The sequence below is a fragment of the Pristis pectinata genome, chromosome 17 (assembly GCF_009764475.1).
Source record: "Pristis pectinata isolate sPriPec2 chromosome 17, sPriPec2.1.pri, whole genome shotgun sequence".
In the NCBI taxonomy this organism is placed as follows: Eukaryota; Metazoa; Chordata; class Chondrichthyes; order Rhinopristiformes; family Pristidae; genus Pristis; species Pristis pectinata.
Window position 1 is genome coordinate 23,016,704 of NC_067421.1, and position 24,919 is coordinate 23,041,622.

A 24,919-nucleotide genomic window follows, 5' to 3' on the forward strand; every position below is an offset into this window, starting at 1 on the left:
AGTAAAAAACTTACCCCTGACATCTCCTCTGTACCTACTCCCCAGCACCTTAAACCTGTGTCCTCTTGTGGCAACCATTTCAGCCCTGGGAAAAAGTTTCTGACTATCCACAAGATCAATACCTCTCATCACCTTATACACCTCTATCAGGCCACCCCTCATCCTCCATCACTCCAAGGAGAAAAGGCCGAGTTCATGAGCACTTTAAAGGGAACTAAGGTTCATTCACTCAACATGGGACTGGAATTCAGGTAACAGGTTCCCTTCCCCGGAGGAGGTCAGTGAACCAGATGGACTTTTATCATCTGGTTCTTCTGCTGTCGGCCCACTAATAAGAAGATTCAGTAAATTCAGTTCATCAGTTTGCTTCGGACTTGCAATCTTGGGGCTGTTAGACCAGTCTTATAACTATTATGCTGCATAACCAGAAGAGATTGTATAGGGAATAGAAGGACATTTCCCAATTGTGTATTCTTTAATACAACTTCCACTTTCTTCTAGTTTACTGCCCATCTCTGAGTAAAGGTGTTTAATGCAATGAAGCAATTCTTTGAGTAGCAATATTCCATTACTGTGTCCGCATGGACATTGCTTACGTATAGGTCAAATTAATGAATGACAGGCAATTTACTGAGCTTGCACAGCAGAGCTCGAGTCAAATCCTCTATGTCCCACACACAGCTTCCTACAAAAGCATGAAGACAAAAGAGACAGCAGATGCTGGAGTCTGGAACAAAAAGGCAGAACACCGGAAGAACTTAGCAGGTCCAGCAGCATCTGTGGAGGCAAAAGGTGAATGTTGACATTTCCCTCTCAGTCCTAATGCAGGGTCTAAACCTGAAACATCGACATACATCTTTTGCTTCCACAGATGCTGCTCAACCCACTGAGTTCTTCAAGAATTCTGTTTTTTGTTCCTCCAGGAGCAGTCTCAAGTGCAAAACAGGGTTCCCACACTGTCTTGTTCCAGGGATATAAAGCAACTGGAGCACTCTTACTTCACTGATGAAGTAATACCACACTAGGTAGTGAGTACACCATCTCCATCCAATCATACTGAAGGAATGAACAGGGACATCAACTATTTGTTCTCTGGGTGCTCAGTCAATTACTCTGATTTGAAGTGATGTTTACAAGTATTGCACAACTTCAATGATTTACAGAAATTTCAACCTTTATTACGTAACACTGAATTATTTTCCAAAATTGAACCACTGGTAATAATATTCTTAAAATACAAGAAGTAAGGTTAACGTAAAGCTTTTTATGTTACTTTAATATAATGCTCAGTACTTTTTCACATCAGGTTATACTTAGCAACACCGGTGTTCAGTATTTAAATATGTTTTTAATTATAGTTTATATTCTGTGAATGATAGGTTAACCAATGTATTCATTGTAAAAGTGTCAGACTCATGTTATCCTGCCAGGAACAAAAGATAACAATTTAAAGATAATTTTGCTCTAATCAAAAATGAAATGCATTTCCTTGTGTAGTATTTGGAGTAAATAGACAAAAGGAGAAAAGAATGATTTGCATTTAAATAGCACCTTTCTTGGTCTCACAACGTCCCAAAGTGCTTTACAGTTTTCAATGAAAAACTTTAGTAGGTTAATCAGTGGTGTGATGTAGGAAAGAGCGGACAGTCCACAGTCTACTGTCACATTTTAAAGACAAACACTCTGACCATGAAAAATATCACCTAGTACCACACCGGATTTAGTCTACATCAGTCTAGATTTAACATTCCAAACTCCAGAGTGAAACACTGACAGAAGTATTGAAATATATGTTCAGTTTTGTGATGTCATTCTGAAATCATATTACATAGTGTATTGGCAATGTTTACCAATGAGGTATTCCATCTTTGACCTTTATAATATGCTAACTGTGCTTTGTATTTTGTGATATGATCAGAATTATTTAGTTAACACTAATTAATACATTGCCACTTATAGATTGTCCTAAATATGTTTCATAAGTAACAATAGGATAATGTCACAAAATATTTTATTATCATTCCCTCTTCCCAATCTTATTTATTTCACAAGTGAGACTTTAGAAAACAATATTCCTTATTAAGAGTCCACAACACTGAATCACTTTTTAAACTGATCATAGAAATATTAAATATTTTTGATATTTACCAGAGGCTGTTTGAATACATTGTAACAACAGTGAAGTTTTGGACAACAGCCACCCTTTTGTCTTTATTTACAGATGGTCCTATTGCTCAGGTATGGATCTAATTCATGAATGTGTTTTCACAACTGATAGAAAAAGACTGCTAGAGACAAATTTTTACTTTGTATTGGTAGTTAAATATTGAATTTCATTTTATCTAAATATAACAGTTTACAATGGAATGCAGATGTTCCTGATGCTTTTCCTTAAATCAGGACCTGTTTTACAGCTCAGGCATTACTTCAAAATGTAGACTCAGCCTTGGTTTCAGGAAAAAAACACCCACTTAGCTTATCTGTTTTACAGAGTTAGTTCAGAGCTGTTCTTAATTAACAGTTTATCTCTTTGTTTGAAGCAGTGTTCACTCAATGAGGAAACATTTTCAATAGCTGTAACTTGCTAAGAGTGATCTAATGTATGGTGCTTTAATTATTTCAACTTAATCCTTATTAGGTAATGTTTTACAAAGATGTCTAAACAATGCTGAGAAAGGAAGCCTTATTTGCATGACCATAAGTGTTAAAGGACCTTCTGTGGGTATAGAAGCTAGCAGATACTTCAGTTAAACACACGCACAGATGCACTGCTGAATTGCAGTCAGTCAGGATTGGGGATTTAGGATGAATTTCCATCCAACTGTAGTGCCCATAACTGTCAGTTAACTCAGTATAAGTGAGAGGCTGAGCCTCCCCGGTTGGTATGGCTCAGCCACTTACTGAGTAAAAGTAGAAAATACTGGAAATACTCAGCAGATCAGGCAGCTACCACGAAGAGAGAAACAGTGAATTTCCATTATTTTCAGTTTTTATTTCAAATCTCCAGGATAGGCAGTTAGCTGCTTTTCTTTACTTAACAGATAAGTTTGATGGGCACTGGGTTAATACCAGCTGTGGAACTTTGCCACCAATGTTATATGCAGGCAATGTGAAGTGCAAGATCTCATACAGCTACAACTGCTATGCCTTTGCTCCCAGCAGTCATAGAAATCTGGTTTAATCACTTGTGCCATTCTTCTGTGGCTAATGGTTCTTAAACGGGAAGGGTGGACACAGACACCACAGAAATCAACTGTGTAGTGCCTGTTATCTGGAACCCCAGGTGATGATTTTCTTCCAATTTGGTATCTGATATGAGTGCGCACATATTTATAGCATGAATCACATTTGGCCAGTAAACTGGAAAGGTTGCTAGTATGGGTAATGCTGTTACTTGTCTGAGTAAGTGTGTGGAGATGCCATGCCAATGCCATCAAATTGAGCCAACATCATGTGTTCTGCACACATGTAAAATCAAGTTTTCTGCAGTGCCACAGACACCTCACCAATGTTAGTTATTAACTACTCGCGGTTTAGTTAGTGGTTGATTTCTATAGAATGCAGATTTGAATACATTATCATTTGATGCTTTGTTTTACACAACTGAGAGCGATGTCCTGGGAGCACAAGGAGTTTGTGTTGAGTATAATGGTTCTGCAATGCTCAATTGCTCCAAAACAATGGGCACATTAGTTACCATCCCTCTCAGGGTGCGGCATACAGGGAGGTACTGAAAGAGGCTCCTAGAGGAGGGATGAGGAGGGGGAGTAGGGACCATATCCACCACAGCCCCTCTGGGAGCAGTTCTTCAAGGTCCACTTCAGAGGTTAATGACCTGTGAGATACAATTCTGTGAAGCCCTCACTGAAATATGCCACACATTCCAATGCCAGGTGTATGCAAGACCCTATGGAAGGTCCTGTAACACGTGTGCATCAGTCTCCTTTGGTCTGCAGCTGGAGATCTCTCAATAGGTCCTGCTTTTCCTTGCACTTTTGGATAGGGAAGGTTGTAGAGAGCTGGAAACACATCCTTCACCCTTGGAAAAGAGCAGCAGGAAGAGCAAGGCTATGGCACTGCCATCACAAATGGTGCAGGGCACCACTGACTATATAGCTATCACACTGCAGGAACTATGTGTGAAGCCAGGAGTGTACAGAAAATGGAAGGAAAGTATTTCACTCCCTCAGTGTCCAGTAGACGTGAGCATGCACAGTGAATCATGTAGTTCTTTTTCTGGCAGTGAAGTTCTTGATGAACTCATCAGATAGTGCAACCTATTTCCCAGGTGGTCCTGGAACATTGCATTTAACATAAGAGCGGTGGCTCAGAATCAGGTTTATTATCACTGACTTGTATGACGTGAAATGTATTGTTTTGCAGGAGCTGTACCGTGCAAAGACATAAAAATTACTATAAATTACAAAATAAGTAAATAGTGCAAAAAAAAGAATAATGAGGTAGTGTTCATGGGTTCATGGACCATTCAGAAATCTGATGGCGGAGGTACAATTAGCTGCCTCACAGCTCCACTGATTGGGTTTCAATCCTGCTTTCTGATGCTGTCGGTGCATGGAGTTTGCATGTTCTCCCTGAGACTGCAAGGGTTTCCCCTGGGTGCTCCAGTTTCCTCTCACATCAATAAAGAAATGCGGGTTGGTAGGTTAACTGGCCACTGTAAATTGCTGCTGGTGTGCAGGTGAAAATGTGGGGGAGTTGTTGAGAGGAGTATAAAATGAGATTAGCGTAGAATTAATGTAGATAGGTGTTTGATGGTTGGCACAGACTCAAAGGACCTGTTTCTGTGCTGTAATACGTAAACCATTACAAATATTTACACTTAGAACATTTGGTAATTGTAATAAAACTATAAAATGCTGGAAATACTAAGCAGGACAGGCAACACTTATGAAGTCAGAAATGAAGTTAATGTTTCAGATCAATTACATTTCATCAGATCTGGAAAAGGTAAACTGCTTTTAAGATGCAGAGAAAAGAGGAAGGGGAGGAGAGATTGAAAGAGATGGTGTGCTGGAAAGCAGGAGAGGTGAAATGGAGAAAGGCATGATAATGCAAGGTTAAAGAGGGACACATATGGGATAAGGAAAGATGCAAAAGATCATTCTAGACGTGAACACGAGGAAGCAGATTTATTCATATTATCAAAGCAGAATTGTTATCTGAAATTACTGGACAAGAATACATCAAATTCTGAAAATCTGAAACAGAAACACAAACTGCTGATCAGGCAGCCTCTGTGTCCAGAATCTGAGTGAATGTTCATCTCTGGCCATTCAGATGAATACAGCAACTGAAAATTGTGAACCAGCCTTTCTTTTTTGCGTAAAAACTGGCATTTCTGATTTTATTTTCGAAAACAAGAGGTGAATTATTACACCATCTGCAGCTTGTGAATCAGAGGAGAGCGTAGGTTGTGGAAGAAGTGGGATGAGAGATGGAGCATGTAGATGCTGTCATCTTGAAGGATTTCTGCTGGTCACAGACTCTGTCTTAGCTGGCTCTAATTATGGTGAGTGAGCTCTCCTCCAGGGAGAAGTAATGCAGCTGAGTCTCTCTCCCACCCGTTTGCTGCTATTGGTGCTTATTATGCAGCACCTTGTCCTGTGAGAGAGGGGGAATTGTGTGTGTGTATCCGTGTGTGTGTGTGTGTCCGTGTATGTCCATGTGTGTGTATGTCCATGTGTGTCCGTGTGTGTGTGTGTGTGTGTGTGTGTGTGTGTGTGTGTGTGTGTGGTGTATGTCCATGTCTATGTGTGTGTTTGTCCTCGTCCATGTTGCCCGATGAGATTGGGTGATATGACTCTCATCGTAGATTTGATGGCAGACTGTATCTTGGGAAATGTAGGTGTAGGGCTTGTTGTAGTGCTAAGAGTGTGATGCAGTAAGAATGTTGGGTATGAGTTTTGATCATTAGTGATTTTTGGAAGGTGAGGATTATGGATGTGGTGAATTGTTAGTTTGGTTGCTACGATATGGTATTTGAGATTCAACATCTCTGAGGTTGTTGAACTGTTCACAGCAGGTCCTGGGTGTGTGATTCTAGGTTTCAGCTCCAGATCTGTCTTCCCCACCTGATCTGGCAGCTTGTGGCTGCAGGACTTCATCCAGCAACAGAAACAGGCTCTGAAGCAACATCTCTTTCTCTATTCAACCACTCCGTAACAGCACTTGAAAACTGGAGCCTTTTTAGTTTTTGTCAGAAATGGCCAGTTCTGATGTTAAGGTCATCCACATATAACCTTAACTCAGTTTTTCTTTCTCCACAGATATTGCCTGATCTGCTGAGTATTTTCAGTATCCTCTTTTAATTCACATTTCGAGTAGCTGCTGTGTTCAGTATCTAGATAAGATAAGATATCTTTATTAGTCACATGTACATAGAAACAAACAGTGAAATGCATCTTTTGCGTAGAGTGTTCTGGGGGCAGCCTGCAAGTGTCACCACGCTTCCAGTGCCAACATAGCATGCCCATAACTTTGACTAGTGTCAAAGCAAGTCATCCTCAATCCCTGGGGACTAAGAAGGGCAAGAGTTCACCTCCAAACAGAAGTTTACCACCTGATTCAGCCACAATGCACCTTCCCTTTTGAGAAGTGCAGGCTTCTTTAAACTGTTCATGCCATCTTGAATCAAAAAACACTGTTGTATTGAGGCAGGCAATGACACAATAAGTTTTGAATGGACACTAATATTATACTACTGGCATGGAGGTATGGATTTGGTGTGCTGCCATACCAGGTCGAACAGGAGTGATTGAATTGTGCATCACAGATTTCATTCCTTTTTCTTAAGCGATCCATTTTAGTTCCCACAGGATGTAGAATCATGGAAATCACAGACCAGAGGGATGGCATTCAGCCTGTGCTGCTTGTATCCTTATTAATGCTATCCACATATATTTGTCACCATTCTTTTAGTACACTGCCTTTAACTACAGACTTCCTCAGCAGTATGCTAAGTAGGGGTGCAATACTTTATGGGTAAATAACTATAGAATATGCAAAGTACTGTACTGTAATAATTACAGTTGAAAATCTTTTGGAACATTCATTATGACATTTTTTCCAACTACCTTTACCATACTTGCCATAATGAGTATTTTTCAAAGCACGAAGCTAACCTTTAGTAACCAATGAGAGTTTCCAATTTTGTTTTGAGTTGAAATGAAATGGCCAACAGCAATAGCATCCTTTGTTGTTAAGGACTCTAATAATCATTACAATTTGCTTGTCATCCATATGCAATAAAAACAATTTCATCCAGTAAAATGCTTACAGTTGCAATTAATGAATGCAATGATAAGAATGGGATTTTAATAAGAATAGAGGAAATTGTCAATCTGTTAAAGTGTTCAAAAGGGACCTGTTTCAGCACTTGATAGTCAGAGTCCTTATTAGCATTTCAAACACTACCAGAGGAATGATTTTCTGTAATTTCAAAGCTGATTTTAATTACATAACAAGCACATAGATCACTCTGCAGATTGGTGCACTTGTTTACAATGGACACCTTTAAAATGCTAAACAGTTTTTTCTGGATCTTGTGCTTGGGTGAAACTGATGGGGTCCCACTGACTAGTGGAGGTCATCCATTTACCTCCTCGAAGACTCATGGACTGAAGAGGTAGATTTTTGTTTGCATGTGGTACCAATCTGTAAAAGCTGAATCTCAAATTTCAGGCAGGAAACCCCTGCAATATTTTCTATAAATAGGGCATCTGGAAGAAAGTAGTGAATTTAAATCTTTCAGTGCAGTATTTTTGGCCTATGGCAGAATTGTTACTGCAGTTCTCAAAGGGCTAAATAATAATTTATCCAACATTGTTGGTAGGCCATATACTTAAACTGTTTACAGTATTTGCATTTTCCCATTTATCTTCATTGCCTCCTTTAAAGCTAATATTTTAGTTGTTATGCATACTGCAGAGAAAGCCAGTGTACAATATCTTAAAGCAGACTGTACCCTCTCTATTAATATGTCTCTTTGCTGTACAGATGTAGCTTCAGATACTGTATATTTTACCTTATTGTTATAACCATTCTCTTTTCCAAGTCACAGCATAAAACTTGATCTCAGTATTTCCATTGAAAACGTGTAGAACCCAGAGATGGACATTGTATGTCTGATGAATCATTGAATCTTTGACATGAAACTTTATCACAGAATGAGGGTAGTGCTGGTGAGAAGATGGTGTTGAGCTATCTTCCTAAACCATTGCAATCTGTCCGTTGATGGTACCCCCACAGGGTTATTCGCTGGGGAGTTCTGGAATTTAGATCTAGTAGTAATGAGGCAATGGCTAAATATTTCCAAGTCACGCTGGTAAATGACTTGAAGGGGATCTTGTAAATGGTGGTGTTCCTGTGCACTTGCTGCCTTTGTCTTTTTTAATGGTAGAGGGTGCAGGTTTGGGAGAATGCTCTCAGAGTAGTCTAGGTAAGTAACTGTAGTAGGTGGTGCACACTGCAGCCATAGAGAGTGAATGATTAGAATGGTGGATCTATTTCCAATCAAGTGGGCTGCTTTGTCCTGGGTGACGTTGAGCTTCTTGTGTTGTTGGAGCTGCATGCATCTGGGCAAATGCAAAGTAGTTCACCACACCTCTGACTTACTTAGAACATTACAGCACAGTACAGGTCCTTCAGCCCACGATGTTGTGCCAACATTTTATCCTGCTCTAAGATCTATCTAACCCTTCCCTCCCACATAGCCCTCCATTTCTCTATCATTCATGTGGCTATCTAAGAGTCTTTTAAATGTTCCTAAGGTATCTGCCCCCACCACCTCTGCCAGCAGTGCATTCCAAGCACCCACCACTCTCTGTGTAAAAAAACTTACCCCTGATATCCCCCTTATATCTTCCTCCAATCATCTAAAAATTGTGCCCCCTCGTGTTAGCCATCTTCACCCTGGGAAAAAGTCTCTGACTGTCCACTCGATCTATGCCTCTTATCATCTTGTACACCTCTATCAAGTCACCTCTCATCCTCCTTCTCTCCAAAGAGAAAAGCCCTAGCTCGCTCAACCTATCCTCATAAGACATGCTCTCCAATCCAGGCAGCATCCTGGTAAATCTCCTCTGCACCCTCTCTAAAGTTTCCACATCTTTCCTATAATGAGAAGACCAGGACTGAACACAATACTCCAAGTGTGGTCTAACCAGAGTTCTATAGAGCTGCAACATTACCTTGCAGCTCTCGAACTCAATACCCCAACTAATGAAGACCAACACACCATACACCTTCTTAACAACCCTACGTCTTATACTTGGTGGGAAGGTGAAGAGATCAGTCACTCAGGGTAGGATACCTACCCTGACACCTACTTATGTCACCATAGTATTTAAGATAAGCTTCTGGTCAATGGTGACCCACAGGATCTTGATCATCATGGACTCCATGATACTTAGTGATACATTGAATGTGGAAAGTAGGAGAGAGTCTAACCAACCAAAAACTCACCACTAATTCTTGATCGTCTGAGACACACAAAACATTGGATATGAACTATCTGTTGATGGAGAAAAGACTTCATGTTGCACTCAAGGAAAATACAAGGCACCTAACAAAATGATGGGCACTTCCCTGATCTCTGCAGTTCTCCTATTCAGTTCTTGTATCTCTAATTAACAATCTTAGGTTAACACCCAAAAAATAGATGAAGATGTATTTCTCTGCTCTAAACAGGTTGCTTTCTCACACAAATGTAATTTGTTTTGTACTACATTAAAGCAGGATCTATAACACTGAAGAGGTGTTGGTTAGGCCTTCAAATATGCACTACTGACTGTATTCTAATCATTGTTACACTGTGACAAAACAAGCAGATCACATGACTCTCCAACAGGAACACCGTTTGCCAACATACACAGACACTATAATTTCAACTGTTCTTTTCTTGATGGATTGCTGTTGTTCAATGCAGACAAGCTGTGGTGGGTATGGGAAAACCTGCAGCACAATATGCCAGAACACGAGAGTGATACCAGACACAGGAAGTAGAAAGTGGTTTCCCTTACTGTCTAGTACTGCAATTGCCCGGAAGTTTTCCAATAAGTGGCTTTCCATGAACTGGTAAGTGACAAAGAAACGGCTTTCCTTTGTGGAATATCCCTGGCAGGCTGCCAGTCATGCTGTATTTTTTTCTTTGATTAAAGTATATATTTAAAGCAGGTTAAAACTGAAGCTCAATAAAATTTAAATGGTCATCGGACCCTTGCCCTCCAGGCGACTGAGGAAAGGTTACTTACATATTTTCTGATCAGCTCCTTATAATTGTTTAGGGAAAGAAATTTGGCTTTAGTCATGCCAAGTGCAGAAAACACAGCCGTTCAGCCTTGCTTTACATCCTAGATCATGTGCAATATAAACAGGATTCAGCCCGATTCTAGAGTAAATATGTGACCTGCTCTGATTGCATGTATCCGAGCAGCAGCAGACACTTATGTGTTGACTTGATGTTGCTGCACTGGGATCATTCCTCCATGACTGTGTAATTGGCTTTATACAATTGGTGGGCACCAATGTAAACACTGTCAAACTCAGGCCCATCCAGAATCAGTGAAAACATGTCTCCATCTACAATGGATGAATTATGATCTGATTCAAGTACATGTGCATAATGTTAAATAAAACAAACCGTTATCATTTCTCCCCCAGTTCGTCCAGAGTATAAACTTCCTTTTGCTGATGCTGCGCTCAGCTTGCTTGGCTGCGGAAGGAGAGCAGGCCACTTCACACAGATGCTTCTCAGTGGGACCACAGCTGCTTTTCTAATGAATGTACAGGGTGGGGTGAACGTCAGATGGTGTGTGTGTGAACACATTAGGCCGCTCTGTCTGCAGTCCCCAGACCTTTCCCTCCTCCTTTGTTAAATTCAGTAGACAGGACAGATGGCTGATGGGGTGAACGAAGGAGGCAGAAGAAAACTAAACAGGGAAGGCAGCTCATTCTGACCTCTGCTCATGGGGGTAAATGTGGTATTAAATGTCACATGAATGGAGGAACCAATTTAAATCCTTCTCGGCTCTGGTTATGTTCAGCATCATGTTGCTGGGAGGGAGATTCCAGCATTAAGCTGCTCAGTGAAAACAATTAATGTAACCCACCAGTCAGAACCCATTCTACAGCACATAGACTACTTGTTATAGCCCATATGTTGAGATCAGATTTTAATCCTCAAGCTATTTTTCAGCCAATTAAAATATAAAGTGGGTCAACCTTGGTCTCCCACTGTGACATTATCAAGGGGTGGGCAGAACCAGGGGAAGGGCTGCCAAGAGTGTCGGTGGAAAGGAAACGATTTCCCAGGCTGTTCATTATTAATATGCAGAGGGTGACCTGCTAATGTCAGATACTTTCCCCTGAGGTAACTCACTGGTAGGAAGATGTGGGGAGGCAGGTTCTTCAGGTAGGCAGCAGCTTGAAGGCAAAGTATTATTGTGAGTTAATAAACAAACTGCTGGAGGGTTTCGTCCCAAAACGTTGACAGTTCCTTTCCTGCCACAGATGCTGCTCAATCCGCTGAGTTTCTCCGGCAGATTGTTTGTTGCTCCAGATTCCAGCATCTGCAGTCTCTTGTGTCTCTCTTATTGTGGGTGAAAGGGGCAAGGTGCATTGTGGGTCTGGAGGAAGTTGTTGGAGGCAGGAAGGGCTTGGAACTTCATGAGCGTTGCTATGGAGATGGCCGGGGACACAAGTCCAGAAGAGAAGCAGGTTCCTCAGCATCGGATGGTCATTAGGCAGGCAGGGTATAATGAAAGTGACAAAGGTAGGCACCTTCATTATACAAAACCCAGCTGCAAAGAGATGTCGTGATGGAGCTCAATAAACAATCTTCTGGAGGGTTTTGACCCGAAACGTTGACAGTTCCTTTCTGACACTTCTTCACCTTCACATTCCCATTCCTCCTGCACGCCCCTGCAGGATCCCAACGACACCTCTCCACACTCAGCCTTTTCCTTTCCCAGCCTTCCAAGTCACAAGGGTAGACTCCATTGAACCACCTTCAGATTCCACTTATATCCTCAAAAGCTACTGCTGCTCACACAATGGTTTCATGCCAACCTTAGCTGAGGGGTTCCATTTTCATCTTCAGGTTAGGTCGCCAGTGGGTTCGAGCCCCAGAGACTCGTAACTCTCGGGCCTGATTTTTCAGTGTGCTGGGTGTACTGCTGGGGAAATACACTTACCTTTAAAAGTTGTTTTTCTCCATCAACAGCTGCTCGATCACTGTGCATATACTGTAATTTCCAATGCCATAAGCGTTTTAACCTTTACCTGAGAGACTAAATGAAAGAATCCTGTCTGATCTGTCAGTTGGATAATAAACAATATTCATGAAAAATTTTGAGGAAAAACAGCCCTCCCAACTGGCATTTATCCCTAACCCTACAAAAAAATCACTTTATTAATTTCAGACCTGAATAATAACAACTAGTCACACTTAATCACCATTTTCCATATAATAAATGAAATTCCTCAATATCTTAAATCATTTGTCACATATCAAAGTGCATGAGTTCCAGCGTATGAGGTAACTCTGGTGTTATATTCAGTGTTGTACTGATCATGCCATCCCTACATAATCAATTCTGAAGGCCTTCAAGTGCCATTGAAGGTTATGCAGTATTGACGCATCTTGAAGATACAATGGTCTTGATGGGACCTTTTAGAAAAATCCAGCAGGCTGAATCCTTGTCTGCTCTATCAGTTGAATGTAAATATTTACATGGAAAATTTGTCTGGTCATCTGTGGGTTGCAATGGTCTGCTCATTATAGGCTGTAATCAAACCATGATGGTGATGGAGACCTGTGCTTACCCTAGGTTGCTTGTCAACATACTAAGTCAGATGTGAAGTAGGTAGCCTTGTTTCTAGGCAACCAATCTTTAAGATGCCTTAAAGGGGCAGTGGTTGACTGACATAATATGAAGTTTCATGGCAGTGCCAGGACAGTGGACATCTTCCTGAAGTTGCAGTGATGACATAGCAAGTGTAGGTTAATGGATGGATGCTCTTTGCAATTCACAAAGGTAATTTGCAGTGTGCAGGAGTTCTTAGGAGTGATGGGGGAGCAGAGAATGACCCCTGGTTTTCAGGGAATCTGACAGACTGTGTAAACTCCAAAGCCTAATTCACCTGCCCCAAAAGGGCTGAATATGCTTGCTCTAACAAGAAATACCATAGTCACCTGTTTAATGCAAGCATGGACGGTTGACTGAATAACATTGCTGATTGCAGATAATGGTCTGGACTGTTCTATATTTTTGGAATTAGCTTTATGCACTGTAGATAATCCTTAGGATCAGTATAAATTTAAGATTGATGTAAATATTTGATTGAAAAAGACTTCAGTTAAAAGAACTGTCAATATGAACTGAATTTTGTAGGCAATGAATTAAAGAGGTATTTTCACATTGAACTGTTGTGTAGATAAACAGAGCTTAACACTGGAGTTATCTTATCCATCAAGTAATATATATTTAAATGTGTTAAGAATGATGTCAGATACAGATGATTTTCCCTTAATTCCAAATCAATCCAGCACATCACTGTCCCTTTCATACTTTCATTCATCATTTCCATATTATATGGTTTGAAGCCGTTGATCTCAGAAAGAAGTAAATTTTGAAAGGATGAAGGTTTCATTCCTCATTCCAGTCAAGTATGCTGGTGATAATGACAATAAACAGGTCATGCCGGTGCCATTTGAAGTTGCTTTGATATCTGAGCCCGGCCATGAGTGAGCCATTTAAAACTCTTAACATATTTGTGTTGTGTGGACCTTCCTCTATCCTTTGGACAAACCCATAAACATCATGCATAAGGCACTGGGCTTCAGTATCTGACAATGCCTGAATATAATGTGTGAGCTCTTGTCTTGTTGCCAGATCCATGAATAGTTTAAACATGATAGTAACATTCAGAAATATGAAGATATCTTTCAACATTCTTCATGGATCAGTAGTTATACGAACAGCATCAATCTGATATACTGCCAGGTTCAATCTCAAGTCAGAGCTGGAAAAGCTCACTTATGTTAATTAGCTGCAACAATCCCCGAAGTTAACAAGGGAATCAATATCTCCAAACCTCTACTCCAGATTGCACCTTTCCCACAGCTCCACAGCTACTACCAATACACATGTAGGAACATTGCATTAGGAGAGGTGTCCTGCTTTTCTGTGATGGACTCCACAGTCAGATAGCTTGGTAACACTGATTCTAAATTTATGCAAGAGAAGTGATCATTTAGGCTTCAAAGCGCAAAGAATTGTTCCACAGCTGACCCAGTGTCTTCTGAGAAGAAAATGGGAAGGATTTGGAAGCAGCTTTCTATCAGCTCAGCATACAGTGATCTCGCAATAACATACCTCAGAACTGAGATATTTGTCAGCTACCTGATCTCTTCATATTAATAGTCACCTTAAATACTTGAGGATTCATGAAGACTTTGACCAATTTTCAGGGACTGCTGAAGGTCCATTGTGAACAACCATGACAGAAAGTCACTTATTGTGGCTGATTGTAAATGTTTTTGCAGTAACTTTGGTTTCAGTGTAAAGTAGGAGGACCCATCCTGTTTGAGCAACAATCACCAGGATGAATGTTTGTCTGTAATTTTATATGAATATTTGAAAAACTTAATCAGCTGCTATTTTCAACCTAAATCTTTGAGGGCTTTTAAACTTTCTTTTAGTTATAAAATGATACAGCACAGGAAGAGGGGATTAGGCCCTTGTGTCTGCACTGATTCAAGGAGAAAATCAGTTAGTCACACTCCAGGGCTCTTTCCCCAGTTCCCTAGAGCCTTTATCCAATTCACCTCTGAAGCTCCCATTGGATCTCCATCCAACAGTCCGTTAGGTTGCTCATTCCAAATTCTAAGCATTTGATGCATAGAATTTTTAGTTTTTCCCCTCTAGCTCCTATGCTAACTACCCCAATCTGTTCCCTCTGTCCATGGACTGCCCCAGTCACTGAAGCAGACTCTCCCTATCCATTCCAAATTTCTCCATCAAATCTCCACCAGATAATTCCACCTCCATCCAATTCTATGGGGAAAAGCATTTCAGTTCATTCACACAACCAAAGTCACCATCCCAAACACTAATCCACCAAAACACTATCTATCAAATTTGAGTGTCCTGAAATGGATCCAGTGCTGCAGCCAGAGAAGATCAAGGTTTTTGTTTTTCAAGATTCAGTCTTGTTGTGAATTGATTAAACAAATGAATGGGTACATAAGATGTTAGGATAGCACAGTGGTGCAGCAAGTAGAGCCACTGCCTCACAGCTCCAGAGACCTGAATTCAATCCTGATCTCCGGTGCTGTCTGTGTGGAGTTTGCATGGGTTTCCTCCAGGTGCTCCAGTTTCCTCACTCATCCCAAAGATGTGTAACTGGCCACTGTAAATGGCCCCTTGAGTGTAGGTGAGCGATAGAATCTAGGGGGAGTTGATGGCAATGTGGGGAGAATAGCATGGGATTAGCTTAGTGTAAATGAATGCTTGGTATTTGTCATGGACTCGGTGGACTGAAGGGCCTGTCTCCATGTACATGACTATGATTATGAGGAGTGAAAATCTTTGGGAACAGAACAGAAATAGGAATTTGAGTGGCAAATCTTTTTACACAAAGGGTGCTATGTATGTGGAATGAGCTGCCAGAGGAAGTGGTTAAGACAGGTACAATAACAACTTTTAAATGATAGTTGGACAGGTACATGAATAGGAAAGATTTAGAAGGTTATAGGCGAAAGGCTGGCAAATGGGACTAGCTTGGAGGGGGCATCTTGGTTGGCATGGACTAGTTGGGCTGAAAGGCCTGTTTCCATGCTGTATAACTCTGTGACTCTATGAACAGTGTCCAAGTTGCGCCAAGTGTCCCAGCAAATCCCTCACCTTGTTCACGTGCCACGACATGACTAAATTCCCTGATGGTGCTTGGAAATACTGGCAGAAGGAAATTCCAGGTTTCCATTTTATTTCCCTCTGAGCTGCCATAGTTCTCTCTGTTCCCTGGAATGATCAGGTAAACAGTGGCAGGAAACCCAACATAGCATTACACAGATGAGAAATGAAATAGAGGGTTTATTAATAGCATCATCTCCCTCTAATCACTCATCATCTGAAAGTTTCAGTCTCAGCACGGGCTGTGAGTCAATTGCTGATCAGGTCCGAAGGACCACATGACATACTTAATGTGTGACTCCTGCTTCATTTGGTGCTGCACCAGCTGTGTTACTGTTGCAGCTTAATTTATCCAGACACCCTCTGCTCACCACCAAGTATATAATATCTAACGACCCTCAAAGGACACCAGGCTGGGATGGTGCCATAAATGGAAATCCTTCACTGATGCTTTTGAGTCAAATACTTAAATAAAAAGTTAACACAAACAAACTTGCAAAAATGTTAAAAGTCAAGATTTTATAAAGGCAGCAAAAAAATGACCCATATGGTTATTTACCCGATTCTGGCAGTTAAGGTTAATGGAGTTTATAAATAACTGGAGTATCCCATTGCATTTAATTTAAAAAGTGATACAGGCAGTGAAGTGATCATTTGCTCCAGTACAATAAAAGGGATTAGTCCTTTGTGCACAGGGCCTTCTTAGTTGTTAGTGATAAGGAAGTGATTAAAACCAGCAAGGGCAAACTGAAATAAACAAATTCTTTTGTAAAAATATAGGGACTAAATTCGATAGCCCCCAGAAATGGCATGGGGTTTGCAATACACGATAACTCCATGCCTGTTGATTGTAATGCAGGCACTGTGCCAATTTTATACTGCCTGCTCAGTTCAATGATTTCAATGTCCTACCAGCACTAATCTCACTGTGATTGTCTGGTTGTATCAGCAGAGTGGGTGCTCTGAGTGTTTACCTTCAGTTAAAGCTAACTTATTTAGGGTTGGCAATAGTTTATAAAAAGGTTGTGCATGCATTGTGGTTGGAGCAGGGGATGTCAGTTGTGCGGGAAGTGAAACTGACCTGGGAAACATTGGCACAGGAGGAAGAGGGCTTCGAATCTTTTGCCTTGGTGCAGGGGAGAAGGTGCAAAATAGGAGGAAGTCCAGAAGACACCAAGAGACTCTGTTCACAAACTCAGAAGACAATGGGTTCAGATAGCCATGGAGTTAATCACCAGAAGTCAGGTACCTAGGACCTTCATGCGAAGTTGCCAGAAGTTCAGTAACCTCACATGACTAGTCAAAGTCAATGCATGCATCCTCAAATGCTGTTTTGTCCCAATTGCACTGCTAACCACAATTACTAGTCAACTCACCTTACCAAGGTAACCAACTTGCCATTGGGTGCTGGTTAATGTGAGGCTTTGCCAACTCTGATGCAAATCCAAAAAACTGCAGATGCTGGGAACGTGAAATAAAAACAAAGCATTCAGCCCGTCTGATAGTATCTGTAGAAAGAAAAACAGAGTTAATGCTTCAGCTCAGAATCCCGCCATCTGTACTCTCCCTGCAGATGTTACCTGACCTGCTGAGTGCTTCTAGAATTTTCTGTTTTAGTTCTAATGCTCATGCATAAATCCCCTTACCTAAATAGCATCTGACACAATCTGTCTCACAAATGTGGCAGCACACAGAGGATGTCACTCTCTAGTTTAAGGAAGCTCCAACCAAAACACGGGATCTGATGATCGTTATTTTTGTCAGTTAGGTCCAGTTCATTCTCATTAGTTTTAATTCACTAAGGGTTGGCTCGATGTGTGTGATCCTCAATATCAACAAAATTTTCACTGATGTTTTTTGTTGTGAAACATTTTCAGAATACAATTAAATACTTCTCACTCAGTTTTATTCCTTTAAAATCATAAGATCAATCATACCACAGCAATAGAGAGGTGCATTTTCCTCAGCTCTTGAAAAGATGGATGAGAAGTCAACATTTTCAGTTAAGGAAATAGCAGAAAAGTACAAGATGAATGTGTGTGATTTCTGAAAATGCCGTTTCATTAGTAGCAATGAGTAATAGAAATAGTGATGATGAGAAATAGAAGATTTACAATAATGACTCTATTGCTTTTCAAGTAGTCAGTGACAGACTTGACCAGACTAAATGTCAAAGTATTCAAGATTCCAGCTTTGAAGGGCATAATTGTTGTGAAAAATGGGTGAATGATTCTTGACAACAATCCCTATCTACTGATGATGCATGGGGCTTTTGTCAAAGGATGAGATCACTCACTTTGCTGCACAGTTCAGGAATTGCCAGAAGTAGCTGATGCTTTACAAATCTGTCTACTTTGTGGTTTGAGCCTTTCCAGGGATGAAAGTAACTTAACTTTCTTACCAGCACCGTTGTATCGGAAACATCACTTCAGCCTCTTTCTTACTGGTAAGCTGTATCAGCTAATACTGGCTTACTTTCACCTCTGAGCCATTCTTCTGAGACACAAAGTTAGAAACTGGTCTTTCATCACTAGTGTTAAACAGTCAATAGAACTGAACATTGTGAGAGTTATAAGGCAGGTGACCATCACTGTAGCACTCATTTTGTACTAATGGCAGAACTGGAAAGTGTTAGAAATCAAACCAATTCTAGGCAAGCAAGCGGGCAGAGAAAGTGGCAGAGCATAGGAAGGAACAAGAGAGAGCATAAGAAATAGGAACAGGAGTATGCCAGGTTCTGCCATTCAATAGGATCAGTTTGTTAGCATCAACTCCATGTTCCTGTATGATCACTGTCGCCTTATTGTACAAAAACCTGCCTGTCTCAGCCTTGAATGTGAATGATTTAGCATCCACAGTTCTCTCTCATAAAGAATTCCAAAAATTCACAACTCTTTGAGCTAAGGAATTGCTGCTCATCTCCATCTTAAGTAAGCATCTCTTTATCTTGAGACCATCGACCCTGGTTGGAGATTCCCCACAAGGGGAAATATCCCTCAGCATCCACCTTGCCAACTCCCCTCAAAATCTTGCATGTTTCATTAAGGTCACCTCTCATTCTTCTATGTTCCAGAGACTATTCATCCAATCCACCCACTCTCTCCTCATAATGCAACCCTTTCACTGAGAAGTAATCCAGTGAAGCTCCACTACACTGCCCATGCGGCAAGAATATCCTTCCCTAAATAAGGAGATCAAAAAATTGAAATATTACTTCAAGTGTGGTCTCACCAAAGACTTCCACCTCTCTCGTACATGAAGGCAGAGTGGGTGAAGCTTGTGAAGTGTGATGGATGTGGAGAATAGCCATTGGAGCTTTGGCATAATGAAAGCTGAATGTTTCAAAGGCACAGAAAAAAGGGCATCAACAGCAGAAGACTGAGAAAGGTAAAAATGGCATAGAATATAGAGAAGACTTGACCTGTCTTGACAATCCAGTTGATGGCTCTGCTAATCAAAAATAAAATGCCGCAGATAGTACAAATCTGAAATAAGAACAGAAAATGCTAGAAACACTTAGCAGTTCAGGCAGCATCTGCAGAGAGGGAAATAGAGATAACATTTCAGGTTGATGAATTTATGTTTGGACAATATTCTGTCACATCACATTTGTTCAAATTCTTTCTTGAATCTTTTCAGTTACTAAATCTGATCTCTACATATAACAAAACAGAATGCCTGCTAACAAGGTGTCAGCCTATAAATTGAAGGCCAGGCAGTGATTGGGTTCACAGCAAGACTGTTAATTGTACAACAAACAATGTCAATTTGCTCAAAAAAACTATCTGTATAAAGGCAATTTTTGAAAAAAGCTGCAGCAACTTCCCCCAAGCTAATTTATTCAAAAATATACAGTGAGTGGAGGATAGCTATGAATAAATTATGAGCATAAATTGAATCTCTATTACTTACAGCACTGCAGTCACCAGGTTTAATTGAGAATGGCATTACTCAATCATGTCTCTGTCTGAGAATAGCATTGTCGCTATATGCAGTCTTCAAAAAGATTAGGTTATTCAGCTCCCTCTGTAACACCACTTGTATCGCCACTACAACCATGTATTATCATGAGATTGCAGTCATGGTATTACTCAGATAATGCTGAAGGCTGTAGCAGGGTATTTGAAGTAAGTTATACTGTTGTAAAAGGTGCCGGTGTGCATCAGTTAATAAAGAGTAGAGAAACTGCAGATAAAAAAAGAGCAGATCAGATGCAATGATGAGGAACAAATGGGATGAACTCACTCCTCAGCACCACAAGGGGTTCTGTGAGCTAGCCTTTATTCTTTCACTGAAAAACAATATTATCCCCGAGGCTGGAGAACTGAGTTTTTCTGACATTAAATTCTTTACTTTTTGTCTGTGCACATCCCTTACTTGGCAAACCATTTTATCTTTTAAGCCTTCTGTTCATATTGATCATGATGAAGAATGCTTCCATGGCAATTAATCATTTATTAATGTATTCACATGCTTTTTGAATCAACCCACACACGTGCAAATATCTGCACAAACCCTTAAAGGAGGATGGGGGGCAGGGCTGCAGATTTGTTTAGTTCAGTCTCTGGATAATAAAGGAAGCCTTAACATCAAGGTCTTTACTCCAAGGCTGTAAATTCCTTACACTGTCCTTGGTAAGATAAGGTTGTTTGGATATGAAATACTGCATGTAGATTAAGAAATTAAGGATACTGCTAAGCTTTAAACAGTCGAAGGCTGGCTTCATAAAACCTCCCCTGTACTCTATTCAGCCTCCCTTCAATGTTCTAACAAGTTCAATCATTTAATGGACATCACCACAAAGCTTAATGTTCCTTTGAAGCTCAATGTGCAAGTGAATATTGAGTACTGTACATCTCTGAAAGTTTGAGCTGCATCTGGTTTTAAGTTCATCTGTTATCAAATATTTCTGCAGTGAAGATTGTTTTCTAACAAACTGGTTCGTACAGTTTATCAAAGATGAAAAGCTAACTTATGGAAAGTATCAGATGCAAAGACTTTTATGTCAATGCTTTCATATTTTGGCGTAGTTTCATTCTTAAAGATGGCAGCAAACTAATAAAAACTACAAAATCTCACACTGCCCAAAGCACAATTCCCATCCAAGAGCAGAATGGATAAATCAAATTACCCAATGATGCTGCTGGAATCTTTTAAACTACCGATCAGTATTGCTAACATGGTAAACTCAGACTTTCTTAGCTGTTAACACGTCAGTGGTGCACACTTCCACATCACAATCAGACTCCTTGATAATCCATGGGTACAGTTGTTGTCCATGATTATCTAATCAATGTGCAATAAATGAAGAATTGAGCTGCACAGACTCTGTGACTCAGGCGCTCCTCAGATTGCTAAGACCGCTTATGTTGGGCAGGTTGTATTTGCCCATTTCAGTCTGGAAGTGTGCCTATTGCTTTATTAGATAAAAACAAGAAAAAATGCATCCTTTACCCAAATTGGAAACTGATGTTTGGCCATTTACATGTACTGAGAAAGGGGAAAGGGCCTGTGTGAAACCCCCCTCTGCCTTGAGGTAGATAAGAAACCCATGCTAAGGGCTGCCTGTCGTGTCAAGTCAAGATGTTAACATTCAGTAACTGTGAAGCCTATATTCAATGAACTGGGCTTTGAACTCCACCTTTACAGTTAACATTGTTATTGGTCCCTTCACCAGCTTCCCCTGCTCCTGGCCACAACCACTCTGAGCAATCTCTCCTACTCAGCACCCTGAACTCCAGACCCATGATTCCCAGCTCTAGACAAGAATCCTAACCCTCTCACAGGAGGATCCTTGTAACACAAGTTACTTTCCTTTTCATCCACTGCGATCTTCACAGTTCACTGGTTCCTTTACAGTATAACCCAAGGCCTAATATTAGGCAAAATACATCATTCAGACACAGATGCCTCAACCAGTGCCTCAAAATTTCAAGGCCTGAAACCCAATATAAACAGACCACCTAATTAACAGGAATCAAAGTTAAAATGACCAATTTGACTGAAAAAAGTCTTATCTCTTCACTCCAAAACTGGTTACCTGAAGCACATTGTTTCTGGCACCAAACTCCGAGACCTAGGACTCAACACCTCCCTCTGTAACTGGATCCTTGACTTTCTAACAAACAGGCCGCAATCAGTGAGGATAGGCAGCAATACCTCCGCCATGATTATTCTCAACACTGGTGCCCCACAAGGCTGCGTCCTCAGCCCTCTACTCTACTCCCTATACACTCATGACTGTGTGGCCAGATTCTGCTCTAACTCCATCTACAAGTTTGCAGATGATATTACCGTTGTAGGTCGTATCTCAAACAGCGATGAATCGAAGTATGGAAGGAGATAGAGAGCTTAGTGGAATGGTGTCATGACAACAACCTTTCCCTCAATGTCAACAAAACAAAAGAGCTGGACATTGACTTCAAAAAAGGGGGCGGTGTACATGCACCTGTCTACATCAATGGTGCTGAGGTCGAGAGGGTTGAGAGCCTCAAGTTCCTGGGAGTGAACATCACCAACAGCCTGTCCTAGTCAAATCACGTAGAAGCCATGGCCAAGAAAGCTCATCAGCACCTCTACTTCCTCAGGAGGCTAAAGAAATTTGGTTTGTCCCCTTTGACTCTCACCAACTTTTACCAATGCACCATAGAAAGCATCCTACCTGGATGTATCACGCCTTGGTACGGAAACTGCTCTGCCCAGGACTGCAAGAAACTGCAGAGAGTTGTGGACATAGCCCAGCGCATCACAGACACCAGCCTCCCCTCCTTGAACTCTGTCTTTACCTCTAGTTGTCTTGGTGAAGCAGCCAGCATAATCAAAGACGCCACCCACCCGGGACATTCTCTCTTCTCTCCTCTTCCATCGGGTAGAAGATACAGGAGCCTGAAGGCACGTACCACCAGACTTAAGGACAGCTTCTACCCCACTGTGATAAGACCATTGAACTGTTCCCTTATACAATGAAATAGACTATGACCTCACGATCTACCTTGTTGTGACCTTGCACCTTATTGCACTGCACTTTCTTTGTAGCTGTGACACTTTACTCTGTACTGTTATTGTTTTTACCTGTACTACATAAATGCACTCTGTACTAACTCAATGTAACTGCACTGTGTAATGAATTGACCTGTACGATCGGTTTGTAAGACAAGCTTTTCACTATACCTTGGTACAAGTGACAATAATAAACCAATACCAATACCAATGTGAGACACTATACAATTGTAAAGATTCCTGTTTTCTCTTGTATTTACGGCAAGACCCAGATCTTCCACCTTAACAAGCCACAGACTTCTCTGCAAAAGCCTCTAGTGCGGCAATGAGGCAACACAAGCCTGGACATCCAAGCAAAATTTCTTGTTGCAATTTTGCAGAGAGAGCCAGCCTACATTTCTTCAGCCAGACCATTTGGATAACAGTCAGGAAAGAGTTCTACTTGGACCCAAACATTTGATTTCCTTTTCTTTTGAAATTGATATGAATTGATCAGTGCGATGTGGCATGGAGATTTTGTTTACTGCAGTTAACCTAAGTACAACAAAAGTACTTCCCTTGCCATCATACTGAAGCAAATAACTTCAGACATCGGGTAATGAAAACATTGTGGCTTTTATCACAAGTAAACCCTTTGTCTCTCCTCCTGCACCATAGATGTTTTGGCTTCTTGTCTCACTGAAATCCACTCCATTGCTCGTTACCTACTACCCCAAGATATACTCCAACTTCTCCTCACTCAACACCTTTACTGAGTGGTTCCTCATCCTGATGCAGGGTTTTGACCTGAAACATTGACAAATCTTTTCCTCCCACAGCTGCTGCTCGACCCGCTAAGTTCCTCCAGCAGATCATTTATTGCTCCAGATTCCAGCTTCTGTGGTCTATTGTGTCTCGACTCCTCATTTCATGGTGTATACTTTATCTCAGCATGTCTTATTGTCACTCTCACTTCCCTGACCTTCCTCTCTTGAGCTCTTTTCTCCAGAGCGGGGGCGGCTGAGGGGTGATTTGTTGGAAGTGTATAAAATTCTGAGGGGCACAGATAGGGTGGACAAGCAATATCTTTTTCCCATTATTGAGCGATCCAATACCAGAGGGCATGTATTTAAGGTGAGAGGGGGTAGGTTCAGAGGAGACATGACGGGTATGTTTTTTACTCAGAGTGGTGGATGCCTGGAATGCGTTGCCTGATAGGGTGGTGGAGGCAAATTCATTGGGGGCTTTTAAGAAGGGCTTGGATGGGCACATGACTGAGAGGAAAATGGAGGGATGTGGGCATTGTGTAGGTAGGAAGGATTAGCTATGTCGACACTACATTGTGGGTCGAAGGGCCTGTTCTGTGCTGTACTGTTCTGTTTTATGTTCTTCATGCCTTATCTATGTTTGCAGGCAATTGCAGACTTATATTGCCAAATCAAGTAAGTGGAGAGTTCTGACTTGTGGCTTGTGAATAGTGCTTCAACCCTCTCTCTCTGTGACCAACTGTGCCCCCTCAACCACTCACCCCTGCACCCCATACCAGCCTCCTTCAACCACAACTCTACAATGGAATTCCATTCTCCATCAGTTTGCTTTTTTTGCTCCAGATTACAGCATCAGTGTCCTGCGTCTCCAAATACTCCCCATTTTTACCGGCAATCCTCTGCCTTTCAAAATCCCCCATCACTGTCACCCTCTTTAGTACAGCTGCATCTCTGCTTCCTTGAAACTAAGGATTGCAAACCTTTGGCTCTCCTCCTAATACCTCCTTTGGATCAATAGCTTTTTTCTTGCAAATGCTTTTGTGACCCACATGGGATGTTTTACTATGTTGATGGCTCCATATTAATGCAACTTGTTTGTAGTTGACATGAATGATGGGGTTGAAATATTACACAACTTTCTAATACAGAAAAATACAAGCTTATCAATTGCTTGCCTCCCATTCTACAAAGCTTGCTTCAGATGAACCCTTTCTTTCCACCCCTCAAACTTCCTTTTAC

The 24,919-nt window shown here is 41.1% G+C and overlaps 1 long non-coding RNA gene across 1 annotated transcript in view; it reads right to left on the reverse strand.

Annotated features, from left to right (window-relative positions):
* Positions 1-6,030: 6,030 nt before the first annotated feature.
* LOC127579554 (uncharacterized) overlaps positions 6,031-24,919 on the reverse strand; it is a 36,341-nt gene continuing 17,452 nt past the window's right edge. The window contains exons 4-5 of the long non-coding RNA XR_007957698.1: positions 17,312-17,443; positions 6,031-6,361 (exon numbers count right to left, since the gene is read on the reverse strand). This is a non-coding gene — a long non-coding RNA (uncharacterized LOC127579554). The remainder of the gene's footprint in view (positions 6,362-17,311; positions 17,444-24,919) is intronic.